General features: G+C 46.1%; 1 protein-coding gene across 2 annotated transcripts in view; it reads left to right on the top strand.

Moving 5' to 3' along the window:
- The first annotated feature begins 3,612 nt into the window (after positions 1-3,612).
- Positions 3,613-19,193, top strand: part of LOC135211011 (uncharacterized) — a 353,541-nt gene continuing 337,960 nt past the window's right edge. Inside the window, exons 1-2 of one of the 2 annotated variants that reach the window (XM_064244024.1) lie at positions 3,613-3,917; positions 4,046-4,131. The gene's annotated coding sequence lies outside the window, so the exon portion shown is untranslated. The remainder of the gene's footprint in view (positions 3,918-4,045; positions 4,132-19,193) is intronic. The other variant, XM_064244025.1, reaches the window with a different exon arrangement.

Here is a 19,193-nt window from a genome sequence, read left to right as displayed (position 1 = left end):
TGTCTAAAAATGTATGTTCAGATTTCGCATAACATAATGTAAAAGAAAATATAACGTAGTATGAAAAGAAAGAGAGAGAGATTAACTTTGTCCGTTCCAAGATAGGAATTGTTTTGGTAACTTTTTATTGCCTTGAGTTAAGAGATCTCGAGATCTCCGTTGTGTTTTCCAAGTCTGTCATCATGTCTGATAGGGACTTTTGCTTCGTCAAGTACATGTCTTTGTTGAGCATACTGGTCTCATACGCATACATCTTTGCCGAAACCACGTGAATATTTCACGATTTTTCTGTAAAGTTACATCATATTAGAAGCTTTGTGTGATATCCACTGCCCAGCTTCCATAAGAAGTTATTCAGACTTAAATCCTCATAGCATTTAGACCTCCATATCCTCTCTCTCTCTCTCTCTCTCTCTCTCTCTCTCTCACGCCACTTTTGAGTTCATATCAACGTAACGTAAAGATTTATACTTAGACATTGGTCACTCGTAAATTTAGACTTCTGAAATCAGGGAAATACTTAGACTTGTAAAGTTGTTGATGGAGTGATGCCCTTTGATTAATTTAATTACTTACAAGATTACCTCACACCTGTTTTGATGAACTTAGTCTGATTTTCTGCAATACTAGTAAGTTGTTTAAGGGATCACTGTTGCCTTTAGAGTATTCAGTCGTTTAGTACCTGTGATGAAGGTTCAGGTGTCTGGCTGTTGTGAGGTCTCATTTAATGATTGGTAAGTGTAGTAACCAGACAATTGGCACTTTTTCATCACAATATATATATATATATATATATATCTATATATATATATATATATATATATATATATATATATTATATATATATGTGTGTATATAAATATATATATATATATATATATATATATATATAGTATATATAATATATATATATATATATATATTATACAAATTTTCAAACTATTCAATTTGTTCATAAAATCAACATTGTTTTTTAACATTCGTGTTAGAAATGTTTCCTACCAAAGGAGTAAGAATTTTTACAAGCCATTTAGATGAATTATACGTAACTGAGCCCACTTGAAACTCATGATTGGTCTGATAGGGTTATTGATTTTATGTGTCTTGACTAAACCATACATATAAGGTAGGGAGGCGCATTGCAGTGTAAACTGTTTAATTAAATGGTCCAAGCCCTTCAAAATGGATTTAATTTTTTTTTATTAAAATGGGAGTTCACTGTCTGTGTAGGGTCAGACCTCAGTTTCGTATAAGTATCAGTATCATTTAGTAATGTCATTATTTTACTTACATAGTCACTTTTATTCATTATTACCACTGCATTAGATTTATCTGCTTTTGTCACTTTCAAGACATAAAATCAATAACCCTATCAGACCAATCATTAGTTCAGTGGGCTCAGTTACGTATAATTTATCTAAATGGCTTGTAAAAATTCTTACTCCTTTGGTAGGAAACATTTCTAACACGAATGTTAAAAACAATGTTGATTTATAGATAAATTGAATAGTTTAAATTTGAATTTTGATTTTAACATGGTTAGTTTTGATGTTGTCTCTTTATTTACAAAAGTGCCTGTAGATGACTTACTTGAATATTTGGAGGATGAATTAGAACGTCATGACATTCCCTTAAGTGTAGCAAACCTCATTAGTCTCATAAGGTTATGTATCAAAGATAGTAAATTTTGTTTTAATGGGGAATTATTTGTACAAAAGTTTGGTATGGCTATGGGTAATCCCTTATCTCATGTCCTTAGCAATATTTACATGGAATTTTTTTTAGACAAAACTCTTACCAAGAATTTTGCCCCAAAAAGTTATTTGGTTTAGATATGTGGATGATAACTTCTGTATTTGGCCAGTTCACGAAAATCTCCAGGAATTCCTTAATAATTTCAATAATTTAGTCCCTTCTATAAAATTTACTGTAGAGGAAGAATGAAATTGTAATTTGAATTTTCTTGGTGTAACTGTTCATAGAAATGATATAAATTTCACCTTTTCAGTCTTTCGAAAATCAACTAACATTGCCTCTTTTGTTCATTACTACTCCAATCACCATCAAAATGTTAAATTCTCTGTTTTTTCTGGGATGTTCCTAAGGGCTTTAAGTGTCTGTAGCCCGCAGTTTATTGATGCTGAAATTAAAACTATTTATGATATTGCATTGAAACTTGAATACCCAAGGACTTTTGTAGATGTGGCATGGAAAAGAGCTAGAAAAACATTTTATTCAACTAATAACAAACTTGAATTTAGTAAGCATAACATTCTAAAATTACCCAATGATGAAAGGTTTTTAGATATTCTTAGAATTCTTAAATGTTGTTTTCAGTAATATTAATGTCAAGAGTTTAGTAATCAAAAATTCTCCTAAAGATCTTCCAGGTTGCATATATGAAATTCCTTGCAAAGTGTGATAAAGTCTATTACGGACAGACCGGTAAATCTCTTTCACAACGTCTCAAACAGCATCAATATTCTGTGAGAACTGGGCAAATATCGAATGCATTATTCGTACATATGAGAGATTTAGATCATCCTATTAACTGGAGTCAAGCAAGAGCCTTAATCCCATGTAATGACACAGTTAAAAGGAATATCATTGAATCTTGTTTCATCAAGTCAAATAATAGAAATGTTCTAAATTTAAGTCTTGGTTTATTTAAACTTGATGCTTTCATAATGAAAAAAGTTGTAGATAAATATAAGCAACAAAATTAATATATTCAGTTTTTACATGTTTCGGACTGTAAAGATACTTTGTAATTTCGGTTAGAGTGAGATCTGTTTAGGTTTGTAACCGTGTGATATCCGATAATCCTGGATTATCTCTTTTAATTTTTACCCTTTTGACAATTAACCATCTGGTATTCTTGATCTTGTTGTGTACCTGAGACCTTTCTCTCCAACTGTATTTCATTAGCTCTTTGACAATGTCTTAGTAAAGACGAAAGCGCTTGGATTTCTGACTATCATTTTCCTGTCGGATTCGCTTATTTATGAAGTCACGGGCATCTACTGTGATTTTTTAAGCATATATATATATATTATATATATATATATATATATATATATATGTGTGTGTGTGTGTGTGTGTGTGTGTGTGTTGTGTGTTTGTATATATAATATATATTATATATATATATATATATATATATATATATATATATATATATATATATAAACACAACAAAAGGCAACTGTGACATTGTGCCACTCAGGACTTTCTGTGCTTTATCTTTGATATATCTCCAACCAACTGCAGGCCCCTGTCTTATAGTACTAATATTTATATATGTCACAATAATTATGAGCTGAATTATGAGTAAATATATAATTAGTTTTTTTCGAATTGACTTGGAATGGTGGTAACATTTATAGATGTAGAGTATATCTATGGTAACATTTACTGTAAATTTCTCATAGCTTGATTAAATGACAGGTTATTATTGCTGAAGGATAAACTTATACTTATTTTAATTTTAATTACACTAGAAAACGGCGCACAAAAATAGGTTATATTATATTTTACTTAAATGTTGACAAATTATATTTCGGCGCTCAACCACGACCGCCCGGACATTCAAATTTCGCGCCCGATCATTTTGAAATCTCTCCATATGTTGAATATTAGCTTGCATGATCACCATCATCAATATTCATTGGCTTAATATTACTTAAACCTTTCCCACATGCAGAATAAACGTTTAGCGTCTGTGAGATAATCATGCTGTAATGATATGATAATTCTGCATTATAAGTTGAATGAGGGAGAGTCTGTTTTATTGATGTTTTGATTTGTGTTGTTTCCTGACTGGTTGAATATATAGTCGACGACGATTCGACTCGATATATCACTGATTAAGCGTTTCCTCTCTTGATTTCACTACTGACAGTGACACTGTGACACAGGTAATTATGGAACGTTAGTTACATGAATTTCAGGCTGTTATTCTTTGCTAGTTACGTAAATGTTTTTGATATTTAGTACCTAGTACCCTGTTACCTTCCAAGTCTCCTTTTGTTTATCTCGCGACCAGGTTACTAATGCTTGGCTGGTTGACTTTGGTCCTACCTACTATCTTCTGGCATCTTTGTTTGGTCCAAAGGAACTTCCTCGACACCCGTAAGCCACAGGGAGATTGTTCGATTAAATTAAGTTTTGCTTAGGCTGTCCAGTAGTAGCTAGGTTGTGTATTGCTAACCTTGCCATAGGTAGTAGCTAGGCTACTACCTATAGGTAGTACCCAGATAGTACCTACATAGTAGTAGTAGACTAGTTCAAGACCGAGCTGAAGTTCTTTTGAGAAAAATCTACCATAGCCTAGTATACCTAGGTACCTAGCTAATACCTATGTAGTCGATAGGCCAGGTATTTCTACAGAAGCAATCCGTGGTGGTCTAGACTATGGCAATTGACGTTTTCCTATGTTATTTTACTTACTGAACAAGAATTTTAAGTAATATTTATTCAGACGACTGTAATTAACCCCCAGGAGCCAGTACTAAACACGGAGAAATACATTGGACGCCCCAATCACAAGTTGATGTCGACATCCACAAGGGATTGGGGCGTCCATTGTATTAAGCCGTGTTTAGTACGAGTCCCTGGGGGTTAATTACAGTCGTCCGAATAAATATTACTTAAAATTCTTGTTCAGTAGGTAAAACTGCATAGAAAAACAGCAACTCCCATAGTCTGGGCCGCCGCGGATAGGTACCCTAGATCTACCTATCAGTAGATATTCCCCTGGCTAATGTACAATACAAAGTATGAACAATTGGTAGATCTAGGTAATAACTCCAATTTTGGTATTTCTTTGGAAATGAGAGTTTCCTATAGTATTTGGGTTGCCTATTAAGAATTTACCGTTAGGTATTTTTGGGGGGTCGACTGTAGGTAAGTAGCTACTACCTAACCCCCAGTGGCTGGTACTAGCTAAACACTGCAAAACACATTGGTATTGCCCCATCCTACCCCAGTGGCTGGTACTAGCTAAACACTGCAAAACATTGGATGCCCCATTCCTAAGTGGCTTTTGTATTCGCGGGACCGTTCCTTGCAGTCCATGTGGAGTTATTCCCTAGAATTACCGACATTGATTATTGGATTTTGGGAAGTACCTAAATGCATGCAATACTTAGGTATGTAGATCTACAATACTAGGTATTCTGTGGCGGCCTAGACTATGGCAGTTGTGGTTTTCTATGCAGTTTTACCTCCTGAACAAGAATTTTAAGTAATAGCTATTTATTTGGACGATTGTAATTAACCCAAGGGGCCAGTACCTAGATACGGCGAAATACATTGGATGCCCCAACCCCTAGTGGATGTCGTATCCGCGGTTACGTTCCTTGCAATCCGTGTGGAACTACCTGTACAGTAGAATTACCCTTAGGTATAGAGCATGTATTAGGGTGACATACTGTAGCACGACGACCTACCCGAAAAAGTACTTTAACACGTCCTGAAATCCAGGATAGACATTAGTCAAGATCCAGTGTCCATTGAAGCAACACCTCGAGACATCTATTTTCCACTTAAAGTAAGTTTTTTCTCCCAAGTCACAAATTAGCCATAGTAAGGGAAACAACCGAGTGGACTAGTTGACCCAGTCTTGCCCGCTTGTTGATCTACCCTCCGAAAAAGTACTTTTGCTTACCTCGAAAGGAGAGTAGAGGTCTTGAGATGTTGCTCATACTGCTGATGACTTATGACTGGTGCTCATCTCTGGTGTCAGGATATGTTAAAGTACTTTTTCGGAGGGTGGATCAACAAGTGGGCAAGACTGGTTCAGCTAGTCCACTCGGTTGTTTCCCATAATTTCCGATTCTCAGGAAGGTGGGTGCGCTATGGTAGAGGCCGACCATTTGGTATTTTACCCTAGTTCTAGTGCGAAAACATAGGAAACACATCAAACAGTAAATGGGGACCCTTGTGGGAAATGAGGGTTTTTGGGTGGGGGGAAATGTGCTCAGATGTATACAGCGTCTAAAACTCGCAATTCCCGGTGTAAAAAGACATTAATGTACATATTTACGGTTGACCCTTTACTCTGCATACAAAGTTTGACCCATCACTCTGCATACAAAACTTTGACCTGTTACTCTGCACATAAAAGAACAGGCTACCCTAGGCTACTTTGACCCGTTACTCTGCATGTAAAAGGACAGGCTACCCTAGGCTACCACTAACCAACATTACTGTGAGATTAGATTTTAACTGATATTTTTATGGTGCGGCTTTTGAGCAGATAGTCACGCTTGATCAGATTCACTAACAGTGTTATAAACGAGGTCTGTATGGTTATCGAAATCATCCATGGTCACTGATATAGGTAGAGAAATCAAATGTAGACTCTCCATTTTGGTGGCTAATGCCAGAAAGAGAGTTTATTCAGGCGAGGCTGTAGATGTGTGAATCATATTCATCAGATGCATTTTTATTGGTCATTTGTAAATTAATCCATGTTTCTTGGGATTGACTTGGGTCCACCTGATGTACGATTGGTAGTTTTTAAAATCCCCGCGATGAGGTCGGTTCGGTGTACGGCACCTCACTGTGGCCATCTCAAGAACTATGGGAGCTTGGACCTCTGTGCCACCATTAAGATCAGCTGGCTACATGAAAAAAGTTATGTTCCACCAAAAAAATTGTCATGTGGTAAATTGGAGTAATATGATGGGTAAATGACATTTTGGGTAGATTTTGCCATGCTGAATAACGTTATTCTATGCAATTTGTCGTTTGGAGTTGTATTTTAGGACCTGTAGGGTAAACAACCGCGTGGACTGGCAAACTCACTGACTACCACGGCTAGGCCACCCTCCGAAAAAGTACTTTGTTCCGACACGGCATACAAACCTTCGGTCCTTTTACAATAGGAAGATACTAGCGGCAGCTGGATAGGTCGTAAGCTTTCGAACAAGGGGTTCGGTAGTTAACTGCTTGTCCGACAGGCGCGCGGCGCGCGACTGGGAGGTAAACAAATCACTTTTGCTTTCGGCCTCACAGTGGATGGACGTGTGTGTTCGCTCTCTGCCCGCTGCTCGTCGTTTGCTTTCTAGTTTGTTTGTAATTGTGTATGAAAGAGCTTGTAAGTACAGTTATTCTCTCTTATCATATTAATTACGCTGCAATGAATTATGATGGATTCTCCCCGCCTCGCTACCCCAAGGAGACTTTGCCCGGGTACCGAAGGGCGCAAATGCGGGAAGTTCAGATCATTCCCCGAGATTGACCCTCATGTTTTGTGTGCTCGGATTTGCCGGGGCGCGAATGCACCCGGGCCGAGCCCTGTGGATATTTGTTAATGGACTTGGTTCGGAGGCGTCAGTGGACATTGTATGAGGGCAGAAGAAGCGAAGGCCTGCAAAGGAGTCGTCGGAAAGCTCTCCCCCCGCGACTCCTTTGGTGACGGATACTTCGTCTTCTTTCCTGCCAGCCCGCTCAACTTCCACGTCTCGCGCCTTCCCCTTCGGGGGGGGTGTCTAGGTCCTTCTCCTCTCCCGATGTGTCGAGTGTGGAGGAGGGCTAGAATACCCCGACGTAGAGTTGTACTCTGGGTCCTCTATCCGCTCGTCTTCGCGCGAGCGGGTAGAGGATCCTCCTAATCACCCACTTTTGCCTCCTCAGGTGCGGTTGCCGTGAAGGATGACCTCGGACAGGTGTGGGCATCGTTGGGACTGCAGGGCGTGCCGAGTGTCCAGGGGCTGCTCTATCATCTCGCTGGCTCCGTGGCGGTTTACGCATGCTACGGTCACAACCACCACCACGACCCTGACAACACCTGGCTACGCGTCACCTCCTCACCTGGTGTACACCCAGCACGCGGTCTCTGTAACACCCACAACATCGGTGCAGGGGCCAGTCGCCGTAGAACTCGGGGGAGTGTGATGCCGCCACCTGGTTTTTGCCGTGCTGCCGCGACCGGACTTCATGTGCCCGAAGAGCTCGCCCCTGGACCTCCCACCGGTACCGATGACGTCTGTGCCGTTGGTTCGACCAGCTGTATCTGCCGTACCTGCCGTGACCACCCGCTGCTGTTCCTGTTCCTGTTCCTGCCGTGTCTGCTGCCGTTCCTGTGATGCTCGCACCTGCTGATGTTGTTCCCGTTCCTGGCGCCGCTGCTCCCGATGCTGGTCTGTTCGGACAGGTACGTCCGGGCCCCTGTTGCTTCGGCAACAGCAGCCCCGGCTCCGTCCTGGATGACAGACCTGACGTCGGTCCTGAGGAGGTGAGACGAAGAAGAAGAAGAAGAGGAGGAAGGGTGTCGTCGTCGTCTTCATCGTCTTCTTCGTCGTCGTCGTCTGCCACCTCTTCCCCTTCTTCTTCTAAGGCTCCCCCGCCTAAGAAGAAGAAGGTCGCCTCCCCCCCCCCTAAGAAGTCTCCTTCGGGAGCTTCTAAGGGCCCGTCTCGCTCTGGTGAGACGGGGGGTTCTTCCGCTGGTCGCCCTGCTCCTTCGGGAGCAGGACCCGTCTCTCTCCCGCAAGGAAGAAGACTACGGGGACCAGAGGGGTGCCGGCTAACACTGGCACTTCCTCACCTGCTGTCATGGTTCGGCCACAGCAGCAGGATCCGGCTCGGCCTGCTCGTTCGCGAGAGGTACCGAGTGTACGGTCGCCTACCAGCGACCGTGCAGCCAGGAACCAGACCTCTGAGTCCGCTCAGCGTCAGGTTCACGGCACGGAGCGGAAGACTGGTGACACAGCCGGCTCCACGACTAAGCGAACTCTCCACCAGAAAAGCAGCTCTCGCTCTCGCGGCGAGCAGCTGGCTACCCGGCGGACGTGACGGTCCCATGACCGGCCACGGGCTGAGGCTGGGAAAGGAGGTCCCCCCCCCCGTTCGCCGGCACCAGCCACGGCTTGGTACCAGCGACGTGACGCTCCGTGAGGATACGCACCGGTTCCTCACTGTGACAGTGGAGCTCGCCGGTCGCCTGACCGTCACTCTCACAGAGAGCGATCGGGTAACGGCGACCAGCACCAGCTCCTCTGACACACGAGACCGGGGGCCGCTGTTCTCGGTCCAGCCGTTCTCCACAGCGAGACGGCTCGACTAGGCCCCTGCAGCTCGATCGCCACCGCGGGTTGACGATCTCCTGCAGTCTTCCAAGCCCGCTGGTTCTGTCCAGGCGATGCGAGGGGGAGGGAGCGTCAGGTCTGCCTCTCCCATACCTTCAAACCTCCTCGGGTTACAAACCGGGAGGGGCGAGGTGTTGAGGAGTGATCGTGAAGGGTGCGCCCTTCAGGATCCCGCCCACACGTCGTCGTAACGTACCAAGGCTCGGTTCTCGGACCAGCCAGGTCTTACGCACAGGTGGCTGGAGGAGACCGAGAGGGGGCTGTCGCTGCTCCTCCCCTTGAGGGAGGAGGGTCTCGGGAGGTACTCCTGTTCGAGGGACTGGACGGTCTGACTCCACAGGATGCTATCACGCCCGAGATCCAGAGGAACTTTGCCGAGGTTATTGCGCTGATTCGTCAGCACAACGACCTCGGGGAGGATCGCCGCTCCCACCATCCGAGCCCACGTCCCGGCTCGAGTCGTTCTGGGGCCCGAAGAGGGAACCCAGACCGACGGTGGGTTTGCCGCGGTCAGAGCTGGCTGACTCAGTGCTGGACCAAGTTGAATCGCTTGTCTCTGGACAGGACGGTTCGCTGAAGTCCTGCAGGTCTAGCAAGCTACTTCCACCTCCTCTGCTACGACAGCGGCGGTTTTACGTGCCATCTGAGATCCGATGCCGCCCAAACAGGTAAACCCGGAGTTAGCGAGGCTGACTCCGGTGTGTCTCTGCAACAGCTCCTGTCCGAGAACCTGTGGTTTCTCGCAGCAAGAGGCACTAGCCTGGAATCTACCGCTATGGCAGCTTTCCAGGCCGTCTCCTGGCTAGATCTGTGGTCCCTCACAGTATCTAAGGTCGCCAGCCAACTCCGGGGGAAATTTCTCCCGAAGATGACTCGGCCTTCAGGAGAGTTTGCCAGTCTGGGGTAAGAGCCATCTCCTTCCTTGCCCACCAGACGGTGAACTTGTGGGCCAACCTGGTTCTCCCACGGACGAAGGGAACCGCTGTCCTTACTCGGGAAGTTTCCAGGGCGGCCGGGCGTGAAGCGGCATTGGGACTTTCGAAAACGGACCTTTACGGAGTTATCCACGTTCTCTCTTCCCACGGAGAGATGGTGGACGCTGCGGTGGACAGACGGCGCACTGATGACAGTGACCGTCTGGTTCACCAGGCAGTCTCGAAGGCTTCTGGGCAGCCTCGGACTGCGGCCAAGTCTAAGAACTCGGCTAGCGCTTCCTCGGCTGCTAAGACGGTTGCTGCGTCGAAGCCCCGAGGAATGACTCCTGGTCTTCTTCTTCGACTTCTATCAAGGGGGGTGGCCGTAACCAGCCCTCCTCCCAGCCCTCCTCATCCCGTGGAGGCTCTTGGGAAGAAGTCGCAAAGAAAGGGGGGAAACGCTAGGGACTGACGGCTTTCCCCCTCCACCGCTTCTGGCCGGAAGTTGGGGGGTGGGGCCTGGCCTGGAACCAGCCCTGAATTGGCAACTTGGCAGCGCTACCGGCGGCCGAGCCCTGGATTTTGTAGCTGTCCGTTCGGGAGGGTGATGTCTTTATTCCCCTTCGAAGATCTCGGACCACCCCTCAGCCTCCCAACCCACGGTCCAAAAGATCAGTCGTACGTCCCCGGGTCACCGAAGGACGTAGCACTCAGACAGGAGATCAAGACCATGCTGAGCAAGAGAGCTGTAGAGATCGTCACGGATCAGTCACCGGGCTTTTACAGTCGACTCTTCCTGGTGGAAAAGTCTACGGGAGGCTGGCGCCCGGTGATAGATCTCTCTCCCTGAACCGGTTTTTTGTTCGCCAGACCCGGTTCACGATGGAGACGGCACGCTCAGTGCTCGATCCATCAGGGGAGAAAACTATTTCATTGCTTTCAGGGTTGGACTTGAAGGATGCGTATTTTTCCCAAATACCCTTCATTCAGTCGTCCAGAAAGTACCTCCGCTTCATCCTCGACGGGACGGTGTACAGTTCAGGGCACTGTGCTTCGGTCTCTCAACCGCCCCGAACAGGTGTTCACGCGATGTTCACATCTGGTGTCTGCTTGGGCCCATTCGCACGGGATACGTCTGATGAGGTATCTCGACGATTGGTTAGTCCTGGCGAGCTCCCGCTCCGCAGTTGCTACAGGACAGGGATCGGCTTCTCGAGTTCTGTCGCGATCTGGGGATCGTTGTGAACTTCGAGAAGTCCGATCTCGAGCCCAAGCAGAGGATGAAGTACCTGGGTATGCTGATCGACACGGTAGCAGGGCGAGTCTTCCCCGCAGACTCGCGGATCAGCAGATTCAGGGAGGCAGCCAACCATTCCTGTCTCGGCAGGAACAGGTAGCTCAGCGATGGCAAGTCGTGATCGGACACCTGTCGTCACTCGAAGAAAGTTAGTCCCCTCACGGGCGTCTTCACCTGCGGTCTCTTCAGTGGAGACTAAAGGAGAGTTGGTCACAGGCGACGGATCCCCAAGCTTTCCAGTGTCACCTGACACAGGAGGTGAGGCAGGACCTAGCCTGGTGGCTCGACGACAGGAACCTCTTAAGAGGAGTGCCTCTGCGCACTCCCCCCCCGGACATGCAGCTGTTCTCAGACGCATCGACCGAGGGATGGGGCGCAACACCTGGAGGAGTTGCTGACTTCAGGAGTGTGGGACGAGAACGACAAGCACCTTCACATCAATGTACTGGAACTCAAGGCAGCGTTCCTCGCTCTCCAAGAGTTTCAGGACCGCTTGATGGGACACTCAGTGGTGTTGATGTGCGACAACACCACGGTGGTGGCTTACGTCAACAAACAGGGGGGCCTAGTGTCTCCCGTGTACCAGTTGACACGGCAGGTGCACGAGTGGGCTCAGGCACACTCAATAGAGCTGTCGGCACGCTACATTCCAGGGAAGAGGAATGTAGTTAGCAGACACGCTCAGCCGTCGGGATCAGGTGATAGGGACCGAATGGTCTCTACACCAGGACGTGGCGGAAAGGCTCTTCGACCTGTGGGGGCGACCAGTCGTGGATCTGTTCGCCACCCGGCACAACAGGAAGCTCCAGGTGTTCTTCTCGGCCGTGCCGGACCCAATGGGCAGCTGCAGAGGACGCTCTTCAACACCCGTGGGACAACCTCTTCGCCTATGCCTTTCCCCTCCGTTCAGCCTGATTCGCAAGGTGATCAGTCGAGCGCTGGTCACCCCGAATCTCAGGATGATCCTGGTGGCTCCCAAATGGCCACAGGCCATTTGGTATCCGGACCTGCTGGCTCTTCTCGCGGAGACCGAACCGAGAGACCTTCCCCCTTGGCACAACCTTCTCGCCCAGCCACACGTCGAGCGGTACCCACCGAGCAGTCCAGTCCCCTACGTCTTCACGGCTGGCTGTTATCCACCATCTCTTGCGAACGAGAGGCTTTTCTCGTAGCGCAGCAACAGAGATGGCTGGAAACGTCCGTCAGTTCCTCTGCAGCTGTGTACCAGGGGAAGTGGGCCGTCTTCTGTGGTTGGTGTCGTAGACGGGGTCTATCTCCTCTCAGAGCCACTCTTCAGCAGGTAGCGGATTTCCTCGTGTTTCTTCGCCGAGAGAAGCTCCTATCAGTCCCCACAGTGAAAGGATACAGAGCCGCCTTGGCGCTCGTCCTGAAACTGAGGGGGTTGGACATCTCGAACTCGTTCGAGATCTCCTTGCTGATGAGGAGCTTCGAGAGGTCTTGCCCACCCAGGAACTCAGGCCCCCTGCGTGGGACGTGACTCTCGTCCTTAGGAGTCTGACTCGAACACCGTTCGAGCCACTCCGAGAGTCGTCAGACAGGGATCTGACCCTCAAGACCCTCTTCTTGCTGGCCCTGGCATCGGCGAAGAGAGTAGGGGGGAACTTCATGGTCTTTCCTATGATGTACGACACTCCAGGGGATGGGGATCCGTGACGCTCGATTTCGTCCCGAACTTCGTTGCGAAGACTCAGAAACCGTCAGTCCCTGATGGACAGGTTCGAGTCATTCACGATTCCCTCCCTATTGGACTTCACCGATAATGATGCGGATGAGATGCTGCTTTGTCCTGTGAGGGCGCTACGGCGCTATCTGAAGAGAACTCGTCACCTCAGGCCTGAGTGTCGACGCCTCTTCGTTAGCACCGGGGTCACCAAGAAAGAAGTCTCCAAGAACACTCTTTCATTCTGGCTGCGTGGGTCATCAGGAGGGCGTATGAGGCTGATGGTAGTGACGACATCCGTACGTCCCGTCCGAGAGCTCACGAAGTCAGAATATTGGCCCCTCGTTGGCGTTTCGCAAGAACTTCTCCGTGGCGCAGGTCCTGAAGGCAGGGGTCTTGGTCTAACCAGACTACTTTATTTACGTCCTTCTACCTTCGGGATATTGCCCCAGAGGTCCTTGGATACCTTTTCCTTGGGACCCGTGTGGCTGCTCAACAAGTTGTTAGCTACTCCCAGACCCTCGCAGGCTGAACAGCATCGAGTCCTGGTGTTGACTGTGTGGATGGATGTGTGAGTGAGTGAGTGACTGGCTCTCTCTTCCCGTCTCTTCCTTCCCCTCTACCTGCGGGCAGAGGGCCACGGTCGTCACTACGCTGGATGAGGACGAGATGCAGGTGAGCTATATGACAGAGCCCCATCCTATCCCTTTCACTAGGGATAGGAGCAGAATATCCACCACTTCCTTCTACAAGGGGGGGAAGTGGATGCCTACAAGAGTCAAACCCATGACTTTATATTTGCTCCTGTACAGGAACAAGTTCTTGCATTGCTGGTACTAAGAGATGCGCATGCCCCTCTCTTAGTACTCGGTCCAGAGGTCTGACCATTGATCCTGCGAGTGCACACCCCGATCAATCGGACAGAGGCTTGGATCCCTCCCTCGCTCTTACGACCAGGGAGGCTTCCAAGGTTGGGCGAACACCAGTCTGTTCACAAAAGACTCAGATTCCTCCCACCAAGAAGTGAGTCTTCCTATTGTAAAAGGACCGAAGGTTTGTATGCCGTGTCGGAACAAATGACAATTTGTCCAAAATTGCATTTTTCCTAACTATACAAACCTGAGGTCCCTTTTACACATAGCCCCACCTCATGCCACCCCTCACTCTGCAGTTTTTGCTTGGGCCAAAGCAAAAGTGATTTGTTTACCTCCCAGTCGCGCGCGCGCCGCGCCTGTCGGACAAGCAGTTAACTACCGAACCCCTTGTTCGAAAGCTTACGACCTATCCAGCTGCCGCTAGTATCTTCCTATTGTAAAAGGACCTCAGTTTGTATAGTTAGGAAAAATGCAATTTTGGACAAATTGTCATTTTAACACGTCCTTACACCGGAGATGGTCATCAGTCATGAGTTGTTGGTGGTGAGAGAAGGAGCTCAAGGCCATATTTTAAGTTTTAAACTGAGGGTAATGAAAAGGGTGGCCAACGCAGTGCCCACAACCCCAAAACGCTTTTGAAGTTTTTACTTACAACTCCAAATATTTCGAAGATTGACGCCATCTCAATGTTTGCGGAGTTGCTTGTGTCAACAAACTTCACATTTCTTGTGCTAAATCCGCACACCACTTGTACCCATAGACGCTGGGGCACTTTCAACAGAACAATCGTAACCCCAACCTCTTACCAGCACTTATTCGTGCTTATTCAAGGGGACTACAGCATTCTTTGCAGCTTTTTGCGCTCTTCAATTGTTTATCAGTGTTGTCAGTTGGTATGTGTTTACCCTCCAAACTGGGTATAAGACTTACACAAAACCAGGGAAATAAGTGAAATTAGAATATGTTTGTAGTATATATACATATTACAGCAATTTTATCATTACTGCATTACTATGACAACTAGAATTCATGAAAACAGTTCGTAAATGCATTGGCGTAGGTGTGACGCTCCACTAGATTGGCAACGATGAGTCATTTTTCCTCGCGTCATCTGCCCATAAGTATACATCCGAAATATTTGTAATTTTTTGGGGTTAATTTGGTTACAAAAAAGGGATAGTGGACATGAATTAAATAAACATTTTGTACATGCAACTTCCCCGGCAGATATATACTTAGCTTATGTCTCTGAGATCCGACAGAAATTCGAATTTCGCGGCACACGCTGCAGGTAGGTCAGGTGATCTACCCCCCCTGCCGCTGGGTGGCAGGAATAGGAACCGTTCCCCCCGTTCTAGAACCAGATTTTCTCTGTCGCGGTAGTGTCAACATATGTTGTTGCTACCTCTCCTGACTTGATTTTCGTTTTTCATCGCCATCGATCTTCTGGGCTGTCTTTTGCAGAGAAGTACTGGGTCTTTGGTTCGGCATAAAAAAACGCTTTTATTAACTTTTAATGAATTTGGCTTCGAAATTTTCGAAGAATATATGACGTGTAACTACCGAAATTTCGGTAGACCCACTCACATAGTTTGCAAGAAAAGAAAGGAATAATATCTTTATTCATTACTATGTGTAATAGTTGTTAGAATTGATTGAGGAAATATACTGACTTCCTACTTTAGGGAGTCAGTAAAGCATGTAACTAGATACGTTTTTCTTTTAAAAGTTTTTTTAGAAACTCGTACTAACGAGCAATTAGAGTATTAACAGTACTAGTAGTGTTGCATCCTCATCACCTTTTTACTTCGCAGAAACTTCAAATTCATAATTGCAATTTGAAGACAAGGATTGTGGCTCAAAATGTGCGAGCTATTGAAAGGTAAGAAGTGATTACTAGTGTTCCCCATTGCAGTGGAGGGTGCGTCTGATCGGCTCTGTCTCGCTCCCAGGCCTAGACCTCTTTCAAGCTCCCTAAGCCCAGGGGAGAAGGAATGTCGAAAGCCGTAAGGGGGTTTCAGAGAATCCCCACCGTCAGGCGTCCCCTCGGCAGGTTCTGTAGAGCGTCCCAGACTGCCAAGGGATAGCCATTGAAAAGGCATCCTTAAAAAACAAAGTGCGTCTCTTCATCTTACATCCGAAAAGACGAAGAATGTATATGTTTTTGATGATCTAGCGCGTTCTCTGAAAACTAAGAGAACACTGAGCAAGAGCCAGCCAGGAACTTAGGAAGCCGCGTTCCAGCAAGCTAGCGTGAGCCACGTTCCAACAGCCAGCAGCGAGCCGCGTTCCAGAAAACAGACTAGCGCGATCCGCGTTCCTACAACCAAATGCGAGCTGCGTTCTAGCAACTGAGCGCGAGCCGCGTTCTAGAAAATTTTTCTTGGCGCAAGGTGCCTTCAAAGAGACGAAGCGCCAGCCTGGCGCAAATTGCAACAGAAAAACAGACGGCTAGAGCAAGGAGCCTTATAGTACAGTGGCAATCAGAACGATCCTTCCATTGAACGTTTCCGGGCAAGAGGCTCTTTCTAAAAGGGGTCTAGTAGGCGCTCGGAACTATCAGGGCGCACGGGACCTTCCACACAAGCGAAACGTTCCAGGAGCGAGTCTCCTTTCCTAGCGTGCGGACATTCCAGGCGCTAGGCGCAAGGAGCCAGGCGCCAGAATATTCCAAATCTTCTTAAGAGAGAGAGGTCAGTCGCGAGGCTCCTCTTTGAGTAATGCGGACACACTCTTCATTCATGCTCTTCCCTCGTTATGAAGAGCAAGCGCTTTGGGAGTTTTTTCTTATAAGAATCTCATCGACGTTTGGGTATGATGGCGGATAGGAAATATCTACTTCCTTCCGTAAACCCTACAGACGAACAGGAATTCTGTCTCTTCCGCGATTTATGAGGAAAATCACGAAGATTTTAAAGAGTTCCTGGATTAACTTCCTTCCTTAAGAGATATATATACTCTTTCTATCATTCTATTAATGAAAAGAACGAGACAGTAAAAATTTTTCCTTTATCTGCCTCGGCAGGGAAAGAAGGTAGTAGAGTATCTGCTGTATGAGAATACGATACGGCAAATCACACATACCGTAGTTACTTCTTTGTAGAGCAACTCAATTATCAGTATCCTTCCAGGAATTTCCTAGGAAGGACTACACTTAAGGGATTGTTAACGACAACCTACTTAGCGTTCTAGATTTATCGAAGTCTTGTTTCGCTTAAATATGCATTAATAAGAACTTCCTGAAGTTCGATAATAATTTTATAAGATTCCTTTATTTAATGGAGTAGCTGGCAACTCTGGAAGAGTAAGGCCCAGACGGCTAACGAGACTGCTATCGCGCCTTAGAGTCTGACCAACGCAGTAAAATGTAGGTGTCGGTCATGAGTGGTTGGTTACATGTCTCTCTCCTGCGGGATGGAATAACTAACCGTGTCTCTCCCCTACAATCGCGGTTTTAGCCTCGGATTGAGGGGATAGTTAAGCAACATAAATAAAATATTGTCTGCCTTTTGCTAAGAAGCTTCAATAAGAAAGATATTACAACCTTTCAATGCTGTTTGTACCGTAGGTAACATTATTAAAGGATTCTAACGCAGCGGAACTCTATATTATATGATGCTCTCATGCTTACGAAAGCATGGCTTATTAGAGTACATGCTTAGTGAGAAGATGAAATGTAGTAGAAGAGAATTCACTTTAAGACTACGGTATGGTCAGTCTTATGCGCATACCGAGGTTAACTACAGAATTCCTAGTATCCTTACAAAGGTTTCCTAGATTAATGCTGTTTTACCACAATGTGACAGTATTATAAAGGAGTCTAATACGGCAGAGCACGAAATAATATAATTCTCTCATCCTTTCGAGAAACGCACACAACCTTTTTAGAATCGGATATTGCTCAAGAGAAGATGGGTTGAGTCGGATGGGAACATTCTCTTAGTGGCAGAAGTTGTTTCCCTGAATGGACTATACTACGTATATAAAAGTTTTTTCCTACTAAGAACGGAATTAACACGTGAAGGATGTCGGGTACCATAAGGGCACAGATGTTCTGGCACATAACCTTAAAAGAACTAGAAGGAAGCGCCAGCCTGGCGCAAAGCGTCAGAAGCGCCAGCCTGGCGCAAATTGCGCCAGAAGCGCCAGCCTGGCGCAATGCGCCAGAAGTACCATCCAAGATATTTTCCTCGTTTTAGCGAGTTATTAACCTAAGAGTCCAGTAGTGGTTGGTTTGGTGTTTGCTTCTCACCTCGGTGGTCGCGGGTTTTTCGATTCTCGGCCATTCCATTGAGGAGTGAGAGATGTGGATTTCTGGTGATAGAGTTTCACTCTCGACGTGGTTCGGAAGTCACGTAAAACACCATACAAACAAACAAACAAACCCAGTAGCCTCTCGGAGCTCGGTAACGGCAAGATTCGTTCCTGATTTCGTTACCCATTTAATCGGAAAGGGGTCGCTTACAAGGAATGATGAAATGATTTTTTTTTTAATCACTTAGGCCAATTCCACGACTCTCTCACATCGCAAAGAGCATCGAGAATCTCTTTTCTCGCCCCTGTTCGCGTTAACAAAAGAGAACCTATTTGGGATAGGACACGGAACGTAACGATCCTTAAAGGTTCGATGCAAGATTTTGCATGTCCGTGAGAACCTTCTCGATCGAAGATAATAACTGTTAACGTATGTCTAACATTTATTGAAAAGAGTTTTGAGAACCTGCGGAAAGTCTTCATAGATCTCTTCGGCAAGGTAGAAGACGAACAGGCTTCCTATAGACTTGCTTCCTTTCCTCGAACCAAGAGAGGTAGCAATATACGACATCTTTAATTTAAAGAAGGGGAATAAACTTTAGTCTTTTTTCCCCTAGTTATAAATTCTTAACAGATATTAAGATAAATGGGCGTCAAAGGAAGAGAGGATGAATGCCTCATTTTGGCCTTAGAGAGGTTGGATTCACAGAAGTCACGTTCTTCTCACGCATGTTTCGTAAGGCTTTTCCAAGAGTATCTGGATATTCTATCAGAATCTATTATAATAGACCTGAAAAACCTCTCCACTCTGAGTCTTTCCACGTGCAGACTGACCAGAAGTGGACATGAATGAGAGGATTTTTCAAGGTAAATGACAATAGTCATGGCTAAGACATAGAATTGCTGCAGATCGTGCTAGATGGAATGAGGAAACTGTCCTCTTCCGATACCTCTGTGAACCACATAGGTGATTTTCCCTCTGAAAGTGAAGAAAAAACCTCGCTATGTATATATCTGCTATCAAAGAACGCAGTAAAAGGCTATACTCTGTCTCTACAAGGGGAATTAGAGATAACAGAG

The sequence above is a fragment of the Macrobrachium nipponense genome, chromosome 4 (assembly GCF_015104395.2).
Source record: "Macrobrachium nipponense isolate FS-2020 chromosome 4, ASM1510439v2, whole genome shotgun sequence".
Lineage (NCBI taxonomy): Eukaryota > Metazoa > Arthropoda > Malacostraca > Decapoda > Palaemonidae > Macrobrachium > Macrobrachium nipponense.
The sequence above is the reverse complement of the archived record's forward strand: the minus strand, read 5'-3'. Positions and strand labels throughout refer to the sequence as shown.